Source organism: Salvelinus alpinus, chromosome 18 (genome assembly GCF_045679555.1).
Source record: "Salvelinus alpinus chromosome 18, SLU_Salpinus.1, whole genome shotgun sequence".
Classification (NCBI taxonomy): domain Eukaryota; kingdom Metazoa; phylum Chordata; class Actinopteri; order Salmoniformes; family Salmonidae; genus Salvelinus; species Salvelinus alpinus.
The window spans coordinates 21,685,739-21,706,958 of record NC_092103.1 but is presented as its reverse complement, the minus strand read 5'-3'; the positions used below and the strand labels follow the sequence as shown (position 1 = coordinate 21,706,958).

General features: G+C 41.1%; 1 protein-coding gene across 2 annotated transcripts in view; it reads right to left on the bottom strand.

Annotated features, from left to right (window-relative positions):
* Positions 1 to 21,220, bottom strand: part of LOC139543999 (astrotactin-2-like) — a 450,311-nt gene that overhangs the window by 344,142 nt on the left and 84,949 nt on the right. The gene's annotated exons all lie outside the window — the stretch shown is intronic.

Genomic DNA, 21,220 nt, shown 5'->3' with positions numbered 1-21,220 from the left:
GCCATTCTCTGTGCCTACTGTATAATACAGTGTATAAGAGCAGATAGGGTTATTCATCAAAACATTTAAAATTCTATCTTCATGGGGAAAAACAAACCACTCTCAAATTATAACTAATGCACTGCTGGGTGGCCATAAATCAAACCATGGAGAGGTGGGTAACTCCTAAGAGAGGAACGTCCTCCGGACAATAGGAGAGCAGCTTCTGGGAAATGCACTCCCCGCCTGAAACAAAGTCGCCCGGCAACAACAACAGATGAGAGAGCTACTGTTTCACAAAACTTACACAACACCAGAGGAACATTTTGAACTTTTCAGAAATTATTTTTTTAAACGATTGTGTAGAGGTGGAATTGAGACTGGCAATGCAATATTTGAAACATAACGAAATAATAGACACAAACGTTAGTAAGCAAACAATGATGATCATAGCTGTAAAATAAAATATAATTAAAATGTCAAATTAGTCTGGTAAGAAAAGTTAATCTTTTAGCACTCTCTTTCATTATAACAACAGCCATGTAAATTCACAATGTTTCCATGAGGGAGATGTGGTTTTCATTCATCTTAAGACCCTACAAATCCCTGATGCTTTAGTCTGAAGTCACTCCACAGGGAGGAGAAAGACTGGGAGCCGGAGGATTCAAATCCCTCTCAATCTCTCTCTTTTTTTGTCAATGTCTTTCTCTCCCTCCCTTCATCACTCACTTTTGCTCTCCCTTCAGCTTTCTTTTCCTTGAGCCATCTGCCTTACATCTCTCTCTTTCTCTCTGGCCCCCTGCCCTTCTCCCTCCCTCCCTCCCCCCTCCCTCACAGATTACCACCTACTCAGATGGTGTATTACTGGCCACAAACTCAGCACTGACATTTGTTCAACATCCTTTAGAATCAATGAAGAATAAATAAATTAACAAATGACAGAGTTAAAACCATCTGGCAGAATTGAATACGTAACCAAGTCGCTACATCAACTTTTTTTCCTCAGTGGCTATCATCGACATGCTGAAAGCCATTATCCATGTATTCTATAGTGAATAGGGATGAGTGGATCAAAATGATGTGTAGCATCAAAGTGTTGTACAACTGACATCAGATTACCCATGCCATTATGCTCTGCTGAAGAGGCTCTGAAACTAAAGACAGCTCTTGCCAGTGAGTTTCATCTGCAGAACCACTATAGGTACCTATTCAATCTACATCAACCACTGGATGCTTTGGCAGTTTTGTAAATCATTCTTCCTCATCTGTTATTCCATTATAAAGCATAATAAGCCGTGCCCCGGGGACAAACGTCAGGATAAAAACAACAACACACTAGGCCAACCCATCGTGCACCTGTTCAGTTCTGTAGCCACCATCTGGGCACAGGGGAAGCAGCTCCCTCCCTGGCAGGCACACTGAGAAACTAGAGAGCTGTAGTGCATTCATCTTCAGGAAACTCATGGAACTAATATTCCATCCACACTGTATGCAAATATCCGTACATCGGTCTACATACTAACGCATTCATTCATCACATGCACACACGCGTGCACATATGGTCATACACACACACACACACACACAGACACACACACACACACACACACACACACACACACACACACACACACAAACATATGCTCCCTTTCCGTGCCTGGTTGGAATGCAATGCCAATCCAGAGATGTGTTTTATTCAGAGTGGAGACTTTGTATACCTCTCTAGTCAGAGAGGGTGTTAACAGTGCTGTATCACAACTAGTGGAGACTCTCAGAAGCCTGTATCTGGGTGAGTAAACTGTTGTAGCCTGTATGAGATGAAACCTCACTGGAGTGGACTTGAGGGCCAGCTTCACCCTCTCTTTCTCTTTCTCATTCCATCTCTTTCTCTATCTCCCTCATCCCCAACTTCCCCAGCATGGAGTTAAAGAGCCATGTGTCCAGGCAGCTGCTATCTACTCTCCCCGTCCAACTGCAACTCCTAGAGCCAAGGGATGGAAGACTGACTCGGCTCACTTTTTTCTACACCCACAGGGGATCCTTTCCCATCAGCCATAGCCATTCAGGAAGTGATGTCACCAGGAGAGTGGTCTCAAACAGGTAGTGTGGCCAGAGGAAGAGATGTGGGGAAAAGAGCAGCATGTGCTGGGAATTTAGAGCCTACAGTAGTAGAAGACCTGTCCCATGTGACCTTTTCAATACAGCTTGGTGAGTGAGAAGGACATAGTTATGAATTGTACATTTTGATTCAGAAAAATTACTAATTAATTGAACCATAAAGTATACTATGCATGTGGTGAGTTAAGTGTACATTCAACCAAAACAGAGAAAGCTAATTGCAAAATAAACAAATAATTGACCACCCACATAAAAAATATATTCCAAGATAATTGAAAAATGTAATATAGAAAGTCCACAAACTGAGCCATGAAATCACCAGGGAAATTACATTGACCCTCGGTGGCCCTACTTAATCATGAAATCTGATTAAACTCTGATTGAAAACTGAATGGAAAATCTCCATTGAGTTTTAACTGAAAATAACAGGTCGACCTCCACATTCTGTTCCCCTCCTCAGTATGGCTACAGAAAGGCAGGCATATTGATTGGCTTTGTCTGAGTTCCATCCCTCAGTCCCATCACTGCCCACCCCTGAGCCCCCATCACCTCCCCACATTTCCCCCATGTTTCTCCATGCAGCCCTCCTTGGCCCCGACTCTGATCCCCGGGTAGGGGGAGAGATTTGTGGGTAGATTTGGCTGTCTCTGGCCCTCGCCCTCCTGAATTATAGCAGGGAATTAGGCCTGAGTTACTCCCTCGCCGCTAGCCCACCCTGCCTCCCCACTTCCTAAGCCAAGCAGCTCTGGCTAGCCCTGGATCTCTGGGTGTCCTCATATGCAGAGGGATGCCCTGCATACATAGATCATCAAGATATATAGTGTTTTATTTATATTCATTATGGGGGTTCTTCATGCAGGGAGAAATAGACCATGGGATGATAAGCAGATAGTTTTGTTCTATCCATGTCCCGTTGCTAAGGACATGCTGTACTGTCAACTTCCAAGTCGTCACAGAGATAATAATAAATCAGAAGACTTGTATTAAACACCATAGCTACATAACAGGCTGCTAGACCACATGCATCAGAGGTATAAAGCCAGTTATTATAAACTGGGTGGTTCGAGCCCTGAATGCTGATTGGCTGACAGCCATGGTATAGCAGACTGTATAACATGGGTATGACAAAACATGTATTTTAACTGCTCTAATTACGTTGGTAACCAGTTTATAATAGCAATAAGGCACCTCAGGGGTTTGTGGTATATGGCCAATATAACACGGCTAAGGGCTGTGTCCAGGCACATTTCATCATGTGTAAGAACAGCCCTTAGCCGTGGTATATATACAACAAACCCCCTCGTGCCTTATTGCTTAAATATACAAACGATTTACTAGCTAATTGTTTGCAACAGGTGCAAAGCATAAATCATTTTTGTTCCCCAGTTCAATAAACATTGAATATACCAATATTAAAAAGGTAAACCGGAACTTGTGAGAAGGGATACAGAATTAATGTCATGTGTAAATTGAAGACACTTTCTGTTTCAGCTGTTTGTTTGGTGTTGAATCTAACTTTGCACCTCAAATCAAATCAAAGTTTATTGGTCACGTACCAAGTTTAGCAGATGTTATAGTTGGTGCAGCGAAATGCTTATGTAACTTGCTCCTAACAATGCAGTAAAATGTCAAACAGGTACACAAATAATCAATTTAAAACAAAACAAAAGAAACAAGAAATGTCGGGATTGAATCCAATTAACAACCCAAAGAGCACTGTAACAGTAATCAAATGCATTTTATACGTACAGTATCTACACCGGATGAATTTAAGATATCTTAGGAATGTACAGCAGTAGATACAGTGGGGAGAACAAGTATTTGATACACTGCCGATTTTGCAGGTTTTCCTACTTACAAAGCATGTAGAGGTCTGTAATTTTTATCATAGGTACACTTCAACTGTGAGAGACGGAATCTAAAACAAAAATCCAGAAAATCACATTGTATGATTTTTAAGTAATTAATTTGCATTTTATTGCATGACATAAGTATTTGATCACCTACCAACCAGTAAGAATTCCGGCTCTCACAGACCTGTTAGTTTTTCTTTAAGAAGCCCTCCTGTTCTCCACTCATTACCTGTATTAACTGCACCTGTTTGAACTCGTTACCTGTATAAAAGACACCTGTCCACACACTCAATCAAACAGACTCCAACCTCTCCACAATGGCCAAGACCAGAGAGCTGTGTAAGGACATCAGGGATAAATTGTAGACCTGTACAAGGCTGGGATGGGCTACAGGACAATAGGCAAGCAGCTTGGTGAGAAGGCAACAACTGTTGGCACAATTATTAGAAAATGGAAGAAGTTCAAGATGACGGTCAATCACCCTCGGTCTGGGGCTCCATGCAAGATCTCACCTCGTGGGGCATCAATGATCATGAGGAATGTGAGGGATCAGCCCAGAACTACACGGCAGGACCTGGTCAATGACCTGAAGAGAGCTGGGACCACAGTCTCAAAGAAAACCATTAGTAACACACTACGCCGTCATGGATTAAAATCCTGCAGCGCACGCAAGGTCCCCCTGCTCAAGCCAGCGCATGTCCAGGCCCGTCTGAAGTTTGCCAATGACCATCTGGATGATCCAGAGGAGGAATGGGAGAAGGTCATGTGGTCTGATGAGACAAAAATAGAGCTTTTTGCTCTAAACTCCACTCGCCGTGTTTGGAGGAATAGAAGGATGAGTACAACCCCAAGAACACCATCCCAACCGTGAAGCATGGAGGTGGAAACATCATTCTTTGGGGATGCTTTTCTGCAAAGGGGACAGGACGACTGCACCGTATTGAGGGGAGGATGGATGGGGCCATGTATCGCGAGATCTTGGCCAACAACCTCCTTCCCTCAGTAAGAGCATTGAAGATGGGTCGTGGCTGGGTCTTCCAGCATGACAACGACACGAAGCACACAGCCATGGCAACTAAGGAGTGGCTCCGTAAGAAGCATCTCAAGGTCCTGGAGTGGCCTAGCCAGTCTCCAGACCTGAACCCAATAGAAAATCTTTGGAGGGAGCTGAAAGTCCGTATTGCCCAGCGACAGCCCCGAAACCTGAAGGATCTGGAGAAGATCTGTAGGGAGGAGTGGGCCAAAATCCCTGCTGCAGTGTGTGCAAACCTAGTCAAGAACTACAGGAAACGTATGATCTCTGTAATTGCAAACAAAGGTTTCTGTACCAAATATTAAGTTCTGCTTTTCTGATGTATCAAATACTTATGTCATGCAATAAAATGCAAATTAATTACTTAAAAATCATACAATGTGATTTTCTGGATTTTTGTTTTAGATTCCGTCTCTCATAGTTGAAGTGTACCTATGATAAAAATTACAGACCTCTACATGCTTTGTAAGTAGGAAAACCTGCAAAATCGTCAGTGTATCAAATACTTGTTCTCCCCACTGTATATTAGAATGAACTATGTAGAGAATCCAATATAATACATATAATACATATCCATTGAGCACATCTGGGACATCATGTCTCGCTCCATCCACCAACGCCACGTTGCACCACAGACTGTCCAGGAGTTGGCGGATGCTTTAGTCCAGGTCTGGGAGGAGATCCCTCAGGAGACCATCCGCCACCTCATCAGGAGCATGCCCAGGCGTTGTAGGGAGGTCATACAGGCACGTGGAGGCCACACACACTACTGAGCCTCATTTTGACTTGTTTTAAGGACATTACATCAAAGTTGGATCAGCCTGTAGTGTGGTTTTCCACTTTAATTTTGAGTGTGACTCCAAATCCAGACCTCCATGGGTTGATAAATTTGATTTCCATTGATAATTTTTGTGTGATTTTGTTGTCAGCACATTCAACTATGTAAAGAAAAAAGTATTTAATAAGAATATTTCATTCATTCAGATCTAGGATGTGTTATTTTAGTGTTCCCTTTATTTTTTTGAGCAGTGTATATAAAAATCGGATGATTAATTGATATCGGCTTTTTTTGGTCCTCCAATAAATCGGTGTCGCTATCGGCGTTGAAAAATCATAATTCGTCAACCTCTACTGGATGTGTGTTGGGTCATTGTCCTGTTGAAAAACAAATGATAGTCCTACTAAGCGCGAACCAGATGGGATGGCGTATCGCTGCAGAATGCTGTGGTAGCCATGCTGGTTAAGTGTGCCATCAATTCTAAATAAATCACAGACAGTGTAACCAGCAAAGCACCCTCACACCATCACACATCATCCATTCACTTACTCTGCATCTCACAAAGACACGGCGGTTGGAACCAAAAATCTCACATTTGGACTCATCAGACCAGAGGACAGATTTCCACCGGTCTAATGTCAATTGTTAGTGTATCTTGGCCCAAGCAAGTCTCTTCTTCTTATTGGTGTCCTTTAATAGTGGTTTCTTTGCAGCAATTCGACCATGAAGGCCTGATTCACGCAGTCTCTGAACAGTTGATGGTGAGATGTCTGTTACTTGATCTCTGTGAAGCACTTATTTGTGCTGCATTTTCTGAGGCTGGTAACTCTAATACACCAATCATCTGCAGCAGAGGTAACTCTGGGTCTTCCTTTCCTGTGGTGGTCCTCATGAAAGTCCGTTTCATCATAGTGCTTGATGGTTTTGCGACTGCACTTGAAGAAACTTTCAAAGTTCTTGACATTTTCCGGGTTGACTGACCGTCATGTCTTAAGGTAATGATGGGCTGTTGTTTCCCTTTGCTTATTTGAGCTGTTCTTGCCATAATATGGACTTGGCCTTTTACCAAATAGGGCTATCTTCTGTATACCAACCCTACCTTGTCACAACATAACTGATTGGCTCAAATGAATTAAGAAGGAAAGAAATTCCACAAATTAACAGGGCATTCTAGGTTACCTCATGAAGCTGGTTGAGAGAATGCCAAGATTGTGCAAAGCTGTGATCAAGGCAAAGGGTGGCTAATATTTTCCAAGAATGTCAAATATATTTATGTGTTCAACACTTTTTTGGTTACTACATGATTTCATATGTGTTATTTCATAGTGTTGATGTCTTCCACAAGGAATACTTTTAACAATTTCCACCGATAATTTTTACTTTATCTGCACTGTTCTTCAAGTCAATGTGTTTTTGCAAAATGTTCAGTGGACATTTTTTAAAGTAGTCTGTTTGTTTTAACTTAACAATCATTGTTTTTGTTTGACATACATTTTAAAGTGAATCATTTGTTTTTCCGTGGAATTGCCGTAAGGTTAAAACGTGACCCGTTTCAAGAAGCTAGGCATAGGTCCCACGTCACTACTTCACAGGAGTGGCATTTGAACGTAAATGCAATTATTCATAAAAAAAAAATCTAGATACATTTATTGTGCAGAAATGCCTTCTGGAACATGTGAACTTTAATGTACCCTAATAACAAATGTGTATGTTAGCTGTAAATATGAATACAAATGTTAAATTACGAGCCTAATTGGTTTAGCCATGGAAAAAGTCAGGAACCTTCCCGCCAGCCATGATTGGCTGAGATAATGGGTAGGCTGGATATGCCGAGAGATGCGTTCGGATTGGTCTTCCATGTAACATGCTTCTGTCAATAACATGAGCTGTTCAGTATGTGTAGATAATCCTTGCTACCGCAGCTTTTTTTTTAAGATATCATGGACAACTGCAACTGCTCAACATTGCAGCCATGCATTTAACAGGCAAAGAACAGTGGGGAAAAGGTGTGATGGACTACTTTCTGGAGGAGGATTGTGCAATACTGACTCTGAAAATGAATCAGACGATGAGGAAATCCCTCATTTAGGTCAAAACATTTTCATTGAACCAGACATTGTAGAGTCTTCTGATGACAGTGATGGGAAAGAAGCGGCGATAAACAATTTTGTTGTTACAGAAGTTGACCGAATTTTGAAATTAGTGGAATGCCCAGTGGATAGCTAAGGAGATGGAGAAAATTCAGGCATTTGATTGCAAATGCGGAGGGAGTCGAATACAGAGCACAGAAGGCTGTTGTATAACACCTGTCTCTGGATTATATCTTCAAACTAAGGGCAACCATGGCATTCGTGACAGAGAGGGAGAATCGTTAATCCATGTATATGGGTTAGAGTCTCGCTACATTTTTTGAATATTATTTGCATCTCAGAAAGCCATTTGCATTACTAGTTATAGCCTAATGTTAGCTAGCTTACTAACGTTGAACCTAGTTGATAGCTTTAGCTACCTGCAGATTCATGCATGGTGGCTAGCTATGACAATCAATTTGTATTGCTAGCAGTATTGGTTGGGATTATGGTTCATTGTTTAGCTCACTCTGTTTAGCACATGGCCTCATATGTGAATCCTTAGAGATGGTTGGGGCTAAGGTTTAAGAGTGTGAACAATGCTGAATGGGTGTAAACAAAGAAGAGCTCTCCAGTATGTGTATCAAAACATTCACGTGCCATTTTCTCAAAAGTGGGGTTATACATTTATCAACTTTCAAAGCAGAATTATTGTTCCTTAACTGCAGTGTGTGATACACATTTCTTTGCTACATAAGACCGAATCGAGGTGATGGTCACAAATGTCCAAGGTACGAGGCAAGATCACGACAGCTATGAGTCATCCATGTTAACTTTTTGCATTATACATAATTGAAGATCTTGACCCATTTTTGTATGTTTAGAAACAAACAATTACAACATTCAGAGTGGCGCAGTCATATACGTCCATTAGCTTAATCTGAAAGTAATCATAATGCATATCTGACTGAAAAAACAATTGAATCTCCATTTGTTATCCCTGGGACAGACTGGGGAAGGAACATTACGCATTTAATATTCATAGAAAATGTGAAAGAAAGATTGTTTAGATCTCTCTCTCTCTCTCTCTCGGTCTCAGCTAGGGTATTTTTCTCCCTTTAATGACCTCCCATGATGCTCACTGTTTGCATGGTAACCAAATATAATTGCCTGATGATCATGCATCGCTGCCTGCACATTACTGTGGCAAATTAGTGTGTCTATTCACAACCTAATGCCTTTCCCCTTCTCTTCTTCTTTTCTTCCAAAGATACATGATACACTACATATACAAAAGTATGTGGACACTCCTTCAAATTAGTGGATGCGGCTATTTCTGCGACACCAGTTGCTGATTTTCAACATGGCACCATCTTAGGATACCAGCATTCCAACAAGTCAGTTTGTCAAAGTTCTGCCCTGCTAGAGATACCCTGGTCAACTGTAAGTGCTGTTATTGTGAAGTGAAAACATCTAGGAGCAACAACGGCTCAGCTGCGAAGTGGTAGGCCACACAAGCTCACAGAACAGGACCGCCGAGTGCTGAAGCGCGTAGCTTGTAAAAAATCTTCTGTCCTCGGTTGCAACACTCACTACCGAGTTCCAAACTGCCTCAGCACAAGAACTGTTCGTCGGGAGCTTCATGAAATGGGTTTCCATGGCCGAGTAGCTGCACACAAGCCTAAGATCACCATGTGCAATGCCAAGCGTAGACTGGAGTGGTGTAAAGCTTGCCACCATTGGACTCTGGAGTGATGAATCACGCTTCACCATCTGGCATAGTGCTAACTGTAAAGTTTGGTGTAGGAGAAATAATGGTCTGGGTCTGTTTTTCATGGTTCGGGCTAGGCCCCTAAGTTCCAGTGAAAGGAAATCTTAACGCTACAGCATACAATGACATTATAGACGTTTCTGTGGCAACAGTTTGAGGTTCATAAAGAAATGTTTTGTCGAGATCGGTTTTGAAGAACTTGACTGGCCTGCACAGAGCCCTGACCTCAACCCCATCGAACACCTTTGGGGATGAATTGAAACGCTGACTGTGAGCAGGCCTAATTGCCCGACCTCCCTAATGCTCTTGTGGCTGAATGGAAGCAAATCCCCAAAGTAATGTTCCAACATCTAATGGGAAGCCTTCCCAGAAGAATGGAGGCTGTTATAGCAGCAAATGGGGGACCAACTCCATGTTAATGCCCTTGATTTTGGAATGAGATGTTCAAAAAGCAGGTGTCCACATGCGTTTGATAATGTAGTGTATTTTAGAGTTGAAGCAGTGCGAGCCAGCTGTAAACAGACGTGCCCTTTTCTGTGACATTTGGAATAAATAAATGTGATTAGGAAGCTAATGCCAATATTTGCAGCCGTGGCACAAGGGGGTAATACAGATTGCAACTGCTGTTGATAACCAGGCATTAAAAGGACCAGAACAATGGTGCCCTAGAGGTGGCCCTTATTAGGAAAGAGAAGGGATTGGGGACTATGGGAGAAGACGGTATGGATTTCACTCTTACAACAGTCGCTTGCAGTGTTATTTGCTGACAACATTTTGGTACATGCTCAGATAATGAGTGGTCAAATGGGATACACTACTTTGACATTCGAAATGTCGGAATTCTTGTGAGGCCACCACAGAAAGTAACATCAAAATTGTCATTGCTGTTGAGAAGAGAACTACTGGGAGTGAAAACTGACAAAGTGTTTTATGCTCAAGTAACTCGGCTACAAAAACGTAAGTGAGTTCAGTGACCTTGCCAATGGCGAGAGTTTAACACAAAAAAATAGTTTTTTTTTTCTTGAGAATGTTTGTGTGTCTGCGTGCATGTGCATATGTCTGTGTGTCTACTAACGGCAGCTGCGAGCTCAGCCCTTGGTATATTCCCTCTTTTTTGTTGAAGAGAGGCCTTTATATGTATTTGCAGCTGTCGGCCAAGTGTTGCTGGAACAGCTTGCCAGAGTAGACCTGTCAGGGAACGCTGGCACCTGAAGGGGGATCTTTGTCCATTCACAGCAGATGCTATCAAAATATCTCTCTCCCTCTCCCTCTCCCTCATAATATTATGATTAATGACAGTAAGGTTACACAACTCGGTGACCAAGAGCCTTGTGGTTCATATAATGTAATTCGTGGACATAAACCTGAAAAAACATGATCGAACAGTAACTGGTAAAAACCTGTCCATTGACATTAATGTACGGTAGCTTCCACATCTGCTATCATTAGTGTTTAGGGAGAAAAACAATTGTCTGGGAAACACTAACGGGAGATTCCGTAAAGACTTTAATCACTGCAGCTTCACAAAGCCATTAAAAACCATGCTGATAGGAATGAATCTAAAGATATAAAACTATTCCAAAGGAGAGAAAAGTCGGTGCCAAGACGGCGTAGACGGCGGGATGGCTATACAGCGTTATCTTAGGATTTTGAGAGGTTAATGAGATATGAAGACAGGCTCGGACTGTTTTCTCAGCGCTAAACATCCAGAAAGGGATCCATTGAATAAAAAAAATCCCAACAGAACAGAGAAATACATACTAATTTGTAATGAGTCAGGCCAATCATCGGCACACTTGCAAACAATTCATGTCTCCCTCAATATCATTGGATTGTCTCGCAAATATGGTGCCACCTTAAGTAGCACCTGGGGCAGCACACTTTGCACTGTATTCATGGATGCAATGGAAGCCAGTGAAGGCCAGACTAAATAAGGGTACATCTACTATGCTGATATACAGTATAGCCTGTTGGTACTAAATAGGTAACAAGTCAATAACATTGGTAAATCACAGTTCCTTCAGAAAAGCGCCACATATAAGTAGGTGAGGGGGAAAAAATGTATATTACTTCAAGTAGGCAGTTATACTGTAAGTGCATATGAAGCCATGTCTGTGTATAATAGCTCTGTCACTTTAACTATCACTTAAGCTCTTTTCATAATACTGAACCAAGCTGAGCTGGACTATGCTGGCCTGGTACTGCATCCTCCTTAATGGAACTGTGCTGGAAATAATGACACTAAAAATATATATATATATATCTGAGCAAGTCCAATACAGTTTGGGTTTGCACTATAGTGTAAAAAGGGTAAAATACTGTCCATGGTAAGACGAACAACCAGATTTTGGGTGTCCTCCACATAATCCATCCAACATTGCCCGTTTGAGCCTGGTTGAGTACATAGAATAGACTAGAAATCAGAGAACGTAGAAATCACCTCAGAGCTTTCTCAAGCTACAATTGCTCATGCATTAAGTGGGGAATATACACCGAGTATTTTAAACATTACGAACACCTTCCTAATATTGAGTCACCGCCTTTTGCCCTCAGAAAAGCCTCAATTCGTCGGGGCTTGTACTCTACAAGGTGTTGAAAGCGTTCCACAGGGATGCTGGCCCATGTTGACTCCAATGCTTCCCACAGTTGTGTCAAGTTGGCTGGATGTAATTTGGGTGGTGGACCATTCTTGATACACAAGGGAAACTGCTGAGCGTGAAAAACACAACAGCTTTGCAGTTCTTGAAACAAACCGGTACGCCTGTCACCTACTACCATACCCTGTTCAAAGGCACTTAAATATTTTGTCCCCTTCCTCCACACTGATTGAAGTAGATTTAACAAGTGACATCAATAAGGGATCATAGCATTCACCTGGATTCACCTGGTCAGTCTATGTCATGGAAAGAGCAGGTGTTCTTAATATTTTGTACAGGAAGATAATTGATGCATTGTTAGGGGCTGGTAGACTGACTTTTCAAGGTTAATGTTAATTAAATTAATTCTGGTTTCTCTGAGGGAGATACTGCAGGTGTTGTAAGGGTTGTATCCAGTAGTCTTCTGCTGCTATGGCTCTGGCCTTTGTGTCATGATGAAAAGTCAGGCTGAAAATGCAAAGTAGGCTGCTGTATTTATTCATGGCCCTTTGGTGCAGAACTAATTATATTTACACTGATAACAACGCGCGTACACACACCATGGACCTAAGGAAGCTGGAGACAAGAATGTACACATACAGTACATGCATGTACATGTACACTTGCATAAACACACAAGCTCAAACACACACACGCCCTATCGCTTGCATATCTTTTTATCTCATCTCTCTTTAGACATTGTGACATGAAATAGCACACCAGATTAACCCCAAATCAATTGTGGAGGGATTCAACATAAATCAAAGGACTTTTACCATGGGTATCGGATCCTGCAATTTGGGTGTCAGACATTCACTAAACAGAATATTTAATTTGGTTCAGGCATACACTTCAGGCATAGACATACACTTAGGTTGGAGTCATTAAAACTCGTTTTTCAACCACTCCACAAATGTCTTGTTAACAAACTATAGTTTTGGCAAGTCGGTTAGGACATCTACTTTGTGCATGACAAAAGTCATTTTTCCAACAATTGTTTACAGACAGATTAATTAATTTATAATTCACTGTATCACAATTCCAGTGGGTCAGAAATGTACATACACTAAGTTGACTGTGTCTTGAAACAGCTTGGAAAATTCCAGAAAATTATATCATGGCTTTAGAAGCTTCTGATAGGCTAATTGACATCATTTGAGTCAATAGGTGGTGTACCCGTGGATGTATTTCAAGGTCTACCTTCAAACTCAGTGCCTCTTTGCTTGACATCATGGGAAAATCAAAAGAAATCAGCCAAGACCTCAGAAAAAAATTGTAGACCTCCACAAGTCTGATTCATCCTTGGGAGTAATTTCCAAACGCCTGAAGGTACCACGTTCATCTGTACAAACAATAGTACGCAAGTATAAACACCAAGGGACCACGCAACCGTCAAACCGCTTAGGAAGGAGACGCGTTCTGTCTCCTAGAGATGAACGCACTTTGGTGCGAAAAGTGCAAATCAATCCCAGAACAACAGCAAAGGACCTTGTGAAGATGCTGGAGGAAACAGGTACAAAAGTATCTATATCCACAGTAAAAACAAGTCCTATATCGACATAACCTGAAAGGTCGCTCAGCAAGAAAGAAGCCACTGCTCCAAAACCGCCATAAAAAAGCCAGACTACGGTTTGCAACTCCAAATGGGGACAAAGATCGTACTTTTTGGAGAAATGTCCTATGGTCTGATAAAACAAAAATAGAACTGTTTGGCCATAATGACCATCGTTATGTTTGGAGGAAAAAGGGGGAGGCTTGCAAGCCGAATAACACCATCCCAACCGTGAAGCACGGGGGTGGCAGCATCATGTTGTGGGGGTGCTTTGCTGCAGGAGGGACTGGTGCACTTCACAAAATACATGGCATCATGAGGGAGGAAAATTATGTGGATATATTGAAGCAACATCTCAAGACATCAGTCAGGAAGTTAAAGCTTGGTCGCAAATGGGTCTTCCAAATGGACAATGACCCAAGCATACTTCTAAAATTGTGGCAAAATGGCTTAAGGACAACAAAGTCAAGGTATTGGAGTGGCCATCCCAAAGCCCTGACCTCAATCCTATAGAAATGTTGTGGGCAGAACTCGCGACGCGCGAGCGTTGTAGTCAGGGTATCAGGTGTACGTAAACTTCCGACTTCAACTGTAAACCCTGCATTGCTGATGCTATGTATTGGTCATTGAGAGGCTTTGAAGCCACAGGTCGGAATAATTGCTACTCCCCAGTAGGAGCAGTCCTCCATAGGAATGAGTGGATTTCTACAGTATTTCAATGAAATGTTTCATGGACTAAATTACATGTATTTAAGTATTTTGTTATTGTAATGTGGACAGTAATATTAGTCATTTAAAAAAAAAAGTCTATATTTTTGTTTAAAATCACATAATATAATTAAAAAGTATGCATTATGGTGTCTGTAATAGAATAAATGTGTCAAAAATGGTGGGGGGAGTGTTGGTGTCAACACAGTGCCCCCTACCAGTGATCTAGTGCATTTCGGACATTGTTGGTTCAGGCAGGTGTAATGAGGTGGAAGCCCCAAAATTAGCTCACTTTCATGTCTTTTAACTCAACAATTGTTTTAAGATAATAGAGCTGCCGCCTGCCAGTATTCTAAATCCCAACCCAGTGCAGCGACTGGCATCTGTTTGATATGATATTGTGTTCATGTTGATTGCGGTGTCATAAAGGACATAAAGGGAGTAATCAGCTTTCTTATTAACACAGCGTTTCATGTCCTGACCGAATTAGTACTACCCACGGATAGCTGAGGATGTAGTCATATTGCCAATTGTTGCCTTGTCTTCAAGGCCTTGTTCACTGGGGAGATAAACACAGTGCCAAGTATCATTCTCTTTGCTGTTCTTTGCGCTGTGCTGGGGGTTATAATTGAGTGACATTCTATAGCTCCTTCATTACTCTACCGCTGGTGTACTGGGAGAATGTGGGAGTGTATACTGCCCTCCACATATCTTCTGTCCCTGTGATCAATGAGTCGACTGGTCACTTTTGGCACATTTTCATCTGTGGAGAGGTTGGGATGGGATTGCCTCTGTCTAAGGACAGAGCAGGACTGTAAATGATTTGCTGGTGAACGGGAAGGAAGAGGAGGAGAGAAGGGCTTGCTGAGTGCCATCGTGCAGGAGATTCAAATGTGGCCAAAGGAGGAATCTATGACATTCATCAATGAGCCATTGGAAGGGAACGGTCAGTGTGATAATGGCTTTGGACCAACATAGTTTCCATGGAGAATTATAGTGTTGAGACTTCTGCTTTTGTTACAGGTTTTGCTGGGTTGTTTTGTGGAAATTGACTTAAAAAGGGACATATGGAAGCATATCACATACTGTAGTGTTTTAAAACCCCATATGGTTCCCCAAACAGGGTTAATTAAAAGCAGAGTCCCCATGTGAACACCCAGGGAACGATCAAGATATGAGCAGTTTGATGTGTATATGCTGGAATACAGTACATATTCATAATTTGTGATTCTGTAGGCTTATCAGTTGGAAGTAAAATGCTATAAAGTATGTTGACAGCTCCACTGAAGGTTGCAGCTTCCTCAGATGAATTTTGGGACATTGCTGTGCTCCAAACACATACACACTCACAAGTGTGCATGCACACACACACTGCCACCAGCATATAGGCCACAAATCACAGCTAGTTCCATGTCAGTGTATGATTCACGATATCTCACAGCTTCATAGAACCTTAAGCTCTCCTCTCCCTACTTAAATACAGCCTTCTCCCCAGGGGGATGTACAGTAAGACCTACGTCACATCACACATTCACATGGATTCATAGGGAGAGACTGCACTTGACTGCTCTCTCACCTGTCTCCATGTACCTCTATCGAAGATCATCAAATCTATCGCTAGGCTGAGCGCCTCAATACGCCTCACTGTTAACCCACCCCCGCTCCCACTCAATAATCCTCTCCCTCAAGCTCCAGTCCTGTCTTTGTATTCCTGAACTCCTGGTCTCCATCGGTAACCGTTACCCAGGCAACAGAACAGACGGAGGGAAGGTGAGCGGTGAGGCAGAAGGAAGGAGAAAAACAAATTCCAAACCAGGACATGGTTTTCCCAAGACAATGCAACCATGGTACACCGGTACAATGGCACAATGGTATGGCAATGAACACTGCTTTATGTGAGCTACATGGCATTTCAGAAACTAATTCAGTTTTGGCCGTGAATCCAGCTGCACCACAATGGCACTATTCTCCTCAGTGGTGGTGGAGGTGGTGTGTCTGTGTGTGTGCTTGTGTGTGTGCGCGAGTGAGTGGAAGAAGAAATGCCTTTCATAGAGCCTTTAATACGAGCCAGCCAGACGATCACACAAGTTGTAGCTACTCATTCAATGCCAGACTGGGCTGAGTGGAGCCTGGAATCAACACTGTGCTCACAAGCCTAGGTTTAGAAGAAGGAAGCTGAGCCACACAAGGTGCCATAACATAAAATCCCTGAAGCATTTATCAGCAGATAGAAAATGATCACTAAAAACATAGATCACCCAAGAAGAAACATTAGACACTTAAAACATTCATGCGGAGAAAAGCAGGAATGGATGGCTTTCCCATAGAATTATATTCAATATTTTTGGGACAAAGTAGCGCCCCTATTTACACAAATGACAACACACGTCGCGCAATTCAGTACTTCCTGGTTCCATGTATCAAAGTTATTTCAGTTATATTAAAACCAGGAAAATCTGGAGAGTCCCCTGGTGATTACAGATCTATAAGTTTAATAAACTGTGACAATAAAATAATAACAAAGCTTATAAGCAATAGAATGGCAAAAGTGTAACCAGAATTTATACATATCAATCAAACAGGGTTTAGTAAAAATAGACACTTACAAACAAATACAAGGGCATGTTTCAGTTGAATAGAATAAGCAAAATATCTAGATATAGATTCATCAATAATGCTGTTGATGCTGAAAAAGCTTTAGACTGTCTTGAATGGCCTTTTCTATTCAAAACATTGGACGCTTTCAACTTTCCAGCAGAAATAATGCATTTAATAGAGATTTTATATAAATGTCCTAAAGCAAAGAATACATTATCTGATGAAATAGCTTTAGAAAGGGGCAGGGATGTCCCATCACCCCCCTCCTGTTTGCACTGGCAATTGAACCGCTTGCAGTAAGAAGTAGACAGGACCCAAACGTAACAGGTATCAGTATTGGTAAACATGAATATAAACTAAACTTATTTGCAGATGATCTCCTGAAATACTTGACCAATATTGAAAGCTCAATGCCCCCTTTGCTAAAAAATATTTATCGATATCTCACGATCTACAGAAACCCTTTAAGTGGACCACAAAAAATATGAAATACTTAGTATGCTTAATACGGTGACAACAAACAACACATGTAAAAATATATCTTTATTCCATTACTCAAAAATATGAAAGCAGATCTAATTAATGGAATATTCTTCCCATAAATCTTACAGGAAGAATAAACCTCTTCAGAATGGCATGGCTTTCTAAAGTTTTTGTATTTATTTTCTGTAATACCAATTACCACACTGAAGAAATTATTTTTTAAAGTATACTTTTTATAACAGACTTTATATGGGCAAATAAAATTCATATAATAAAAAAATAAGTTTTACATCTTCCTAAGTCTGAGGGTGGTTTTAACCTTCCAGACTTGGAATTGTATCAACTCGATACCCACGTTGTTTTATTTATTTAAAGAAAATAGGGGGTAGATCAGCTTTAATATTGCAGCTAGATTGTAGCATCCATCAATGTAATTGTCTGAATCATTTCCAATCCCAAGGATTTTACTTGCACTAAAGAGAAACAATGTGTACATATTGAATATGTGCATGCTCATCCCCAGAATATTTTTATGTTTCTATTTTCAAAGGACAAAGCTAAGAACATTAATAGCTTAATAGTTAAGAACACTATAACAATATGGAAGAAAATGAAACATATTTATACAATAACCAATATCACTCCCTAAAAACACAATCTTATGGAACAATAGCTTTTCAGAATTCACAGATAAATTGGTCCACATGGAAAACTAAAGGCATAGAAACCGTAAAGGACTTGATAATAGGAAATACATTTATTTCCATGACCGCTTTAAAAATATTTTTGGGATTGACAAATGTCGATATTTTCAAATACATGCATTAAACGTTTTATATCACATCAGAGCAATCTTGAGGGATTCCAATTTCAATCAGAAAAGGATATTCATATGTTAGGTAAACTACACAAAATCTTGCAAAGAGCGAATCCAACTCAAAATCACTTCGGAAAAAATGTAAACTATTGGAACCAAGACTTAAAAATAACTGATACTGGCACAAGATGGAGGGAAAGTTGGAACATCATTTATGAGATTACATTTAACGAAAATGTATGCTTAATCCAGTATAAATTAATGTATGGAATTTATTATACGAGAGACACAATTCACATTCTACAGCACAACCCGTCTGAAGTTTAAAAATAATCAATAATCCATGTCTTTTGGGAATGTTATGAAGTACAAAGGTTTTAGGCGGAGTTAGGAAATTGGCTATCAGAAGTATTACAATGTAAATTAACTTTTAATCCATCTGTCTGCATATTTCAAGACATGGCATTGAGTGTGCAGTGAGATAACCGATGGGTTGGATGATACTTTTCTCGTCAATCATCTTCAAAAAACATATACCTAAAACTGGAAATCAACCAATCCTCCGTCGTTAACGCAACGGAAAGGTTAAATGCTTTATTATCAAAAAATGTAAAGTGCGTGGGCTACGGAGAGAAACAAAATGGTGCAGTTTGAGGCCATGTGGCGGAGGGTGATGCGGGCGCTGGAGATGGGGGTGTGTGCTAGTGGGTCTGGGCAGGTGTAGTTGATGTTTGTATGATGTTGTCATTTGTATGTGTATGTTTTGTATTGTTTATAAAATATAAAATTAAATCCCAAAATTCAAATTGTAAGATATCGTAACATTTAGGACATAAACATATGCATCCCTATAGCATCCAGCCACTACATTAGCCTACTGTGTGTAGCCATCGTAATTGTAAAAGCAGTAGAAATTCCTAAACTACAATGCACAGCAGAACTATACCATAGCACATGCGCACACGCACACGCACACGCACGCGCACACACACACACACACACACAGCTCCTTCATATTCTGTTGACGTTAGCCACAGCGCAGGAAGGCTTCATATGTAAAAACTGTCAAGCCTCAGTATTGAATTCTGATTGGGAAATATGCGAGAGAGAGAGCATCAATCAAAGTGCTCTGAGGTATTACCAAAGCACATCCAGAAGGAAGCAGCATTTGTGATGCTTCTATAGGCTTTGAACAGTCTCAGCATATTGCACCAAAGCAATGACTTATCCAGACAAAACTATGAGCTATCCATACAAAACAATGAGCCAATACTTAGGAGAGATATGAGGCATTTAAAATGCAAGTATGAGGCATTTCAAGTTGTTCTCAACTTGATGCAATATCCCAATAGACAGTATAGCCTTAATTGCTGGAAGGAAACTCTACCAGCAGTGAATTAATTGGCATTGGAATTTACTTGCTTTTCCTCCTGCTGAGTTCTATCTGTTTTCATGAACCTCTAGGATACAAAAGAGTAATTCTGTGCAGATCTACAGTGCAATCAAGTTAGGTCTGATGGGCTGGTCTGGAGCTTGGAGATGATGCTCCTTGTGCTGAAAGGGAGCAGACGGGGCTATTCCTTTGACTCCACTCTCTTTCTCTATGTGGGCTCTCTTCAATTTCTTCCTGCCATCAGTCTATCCTACGCCTTCTCTCTCCTACTTGTATTTCATCTCTCTTTTCCACATCCTCTCTCTCTCTCTCTGCTGTCCCTCACATGATAGACCTCTTCGCCACAGTTTGCAGCAGCCCACACTTCACTGAAGCACTCCACAGTCTTCCACCCACTCTCTCAAAGCCCCTACTTCTCCAACTATTGATTCCTTCCGTTCTTTATACAGGTGGCAGCCATAAGCCAGTCAGCAGGGTTCCCTGAGACTTATAGCAGTCTGCTCCTATTCTCCCTAAGGGACATGTAAAGGTACCTATATATCCTCTATAACCACAGCCTTCACATTGTAAATTCCCTCCTATAATACACATCTCCCATGTTGTCCTTCTATAAGTGTCTCTTACAACAATAAAGTGCTGTTATATAGGTGTACGATAAGTACAGTTACAATATGTCTGTGAGGAATGACTAGTAATGAAACACCCTATTTAAGCCTAGCTAAGTGTCTGTTGGCCAAAGGTTTAAATGCTAGGGAGTATGGGATCTGACAGTCTACAACAGATGCATGTGTATCTGATAACAGTGGATATTAAAATTGTCGCGCATCAAGTCCCGCTTAAATTGAACATTAATACTTCATCCTGCAATGATTAGGTGTAAATCCAGTAAAATATGAATTTGCCCCATACACACGTCTAATATATAAGCTCTTCATTTTAGATATCCACACAAGCCCTCGCTGGAGAGTGCAGGCAGAGAGGGTGGAAAATAATCTGTTGTGCTTTAAAGGAGGTCAATTAAAAATAACACAGTGGGCCACAGGGGGCTGTTCTCCAAAAGCACCTTAAGCCTTGTGCAAAGTTAATAACTCATGATGAGAAAACTCTGGCTTTGAACTGAGAATACAAATAGCACAGAAGACAAAGTGAAAGGCTTTCACAAAGTTAAAAGTTATTAAAATGAAAGGCGATGTGCATGAAGGGGGGGGGGGGGTTCCCGCTAGAGAACACTGTCTGGCGTTCCCTTTAGCCCACACATCAGAATCATCTACAGTGTTGCAGTCAACCTAAATAAATACCATCGTAAAAATGTTTTTGATTCACTGAATGTGGTCATGTTTTAAGAATATTTTGTTTATTTGTATATTTTGAAGTACATAAAATGCTTGTACGAATATGTTTTGTATTATTCTACAAAGGCCTACTGCAACAC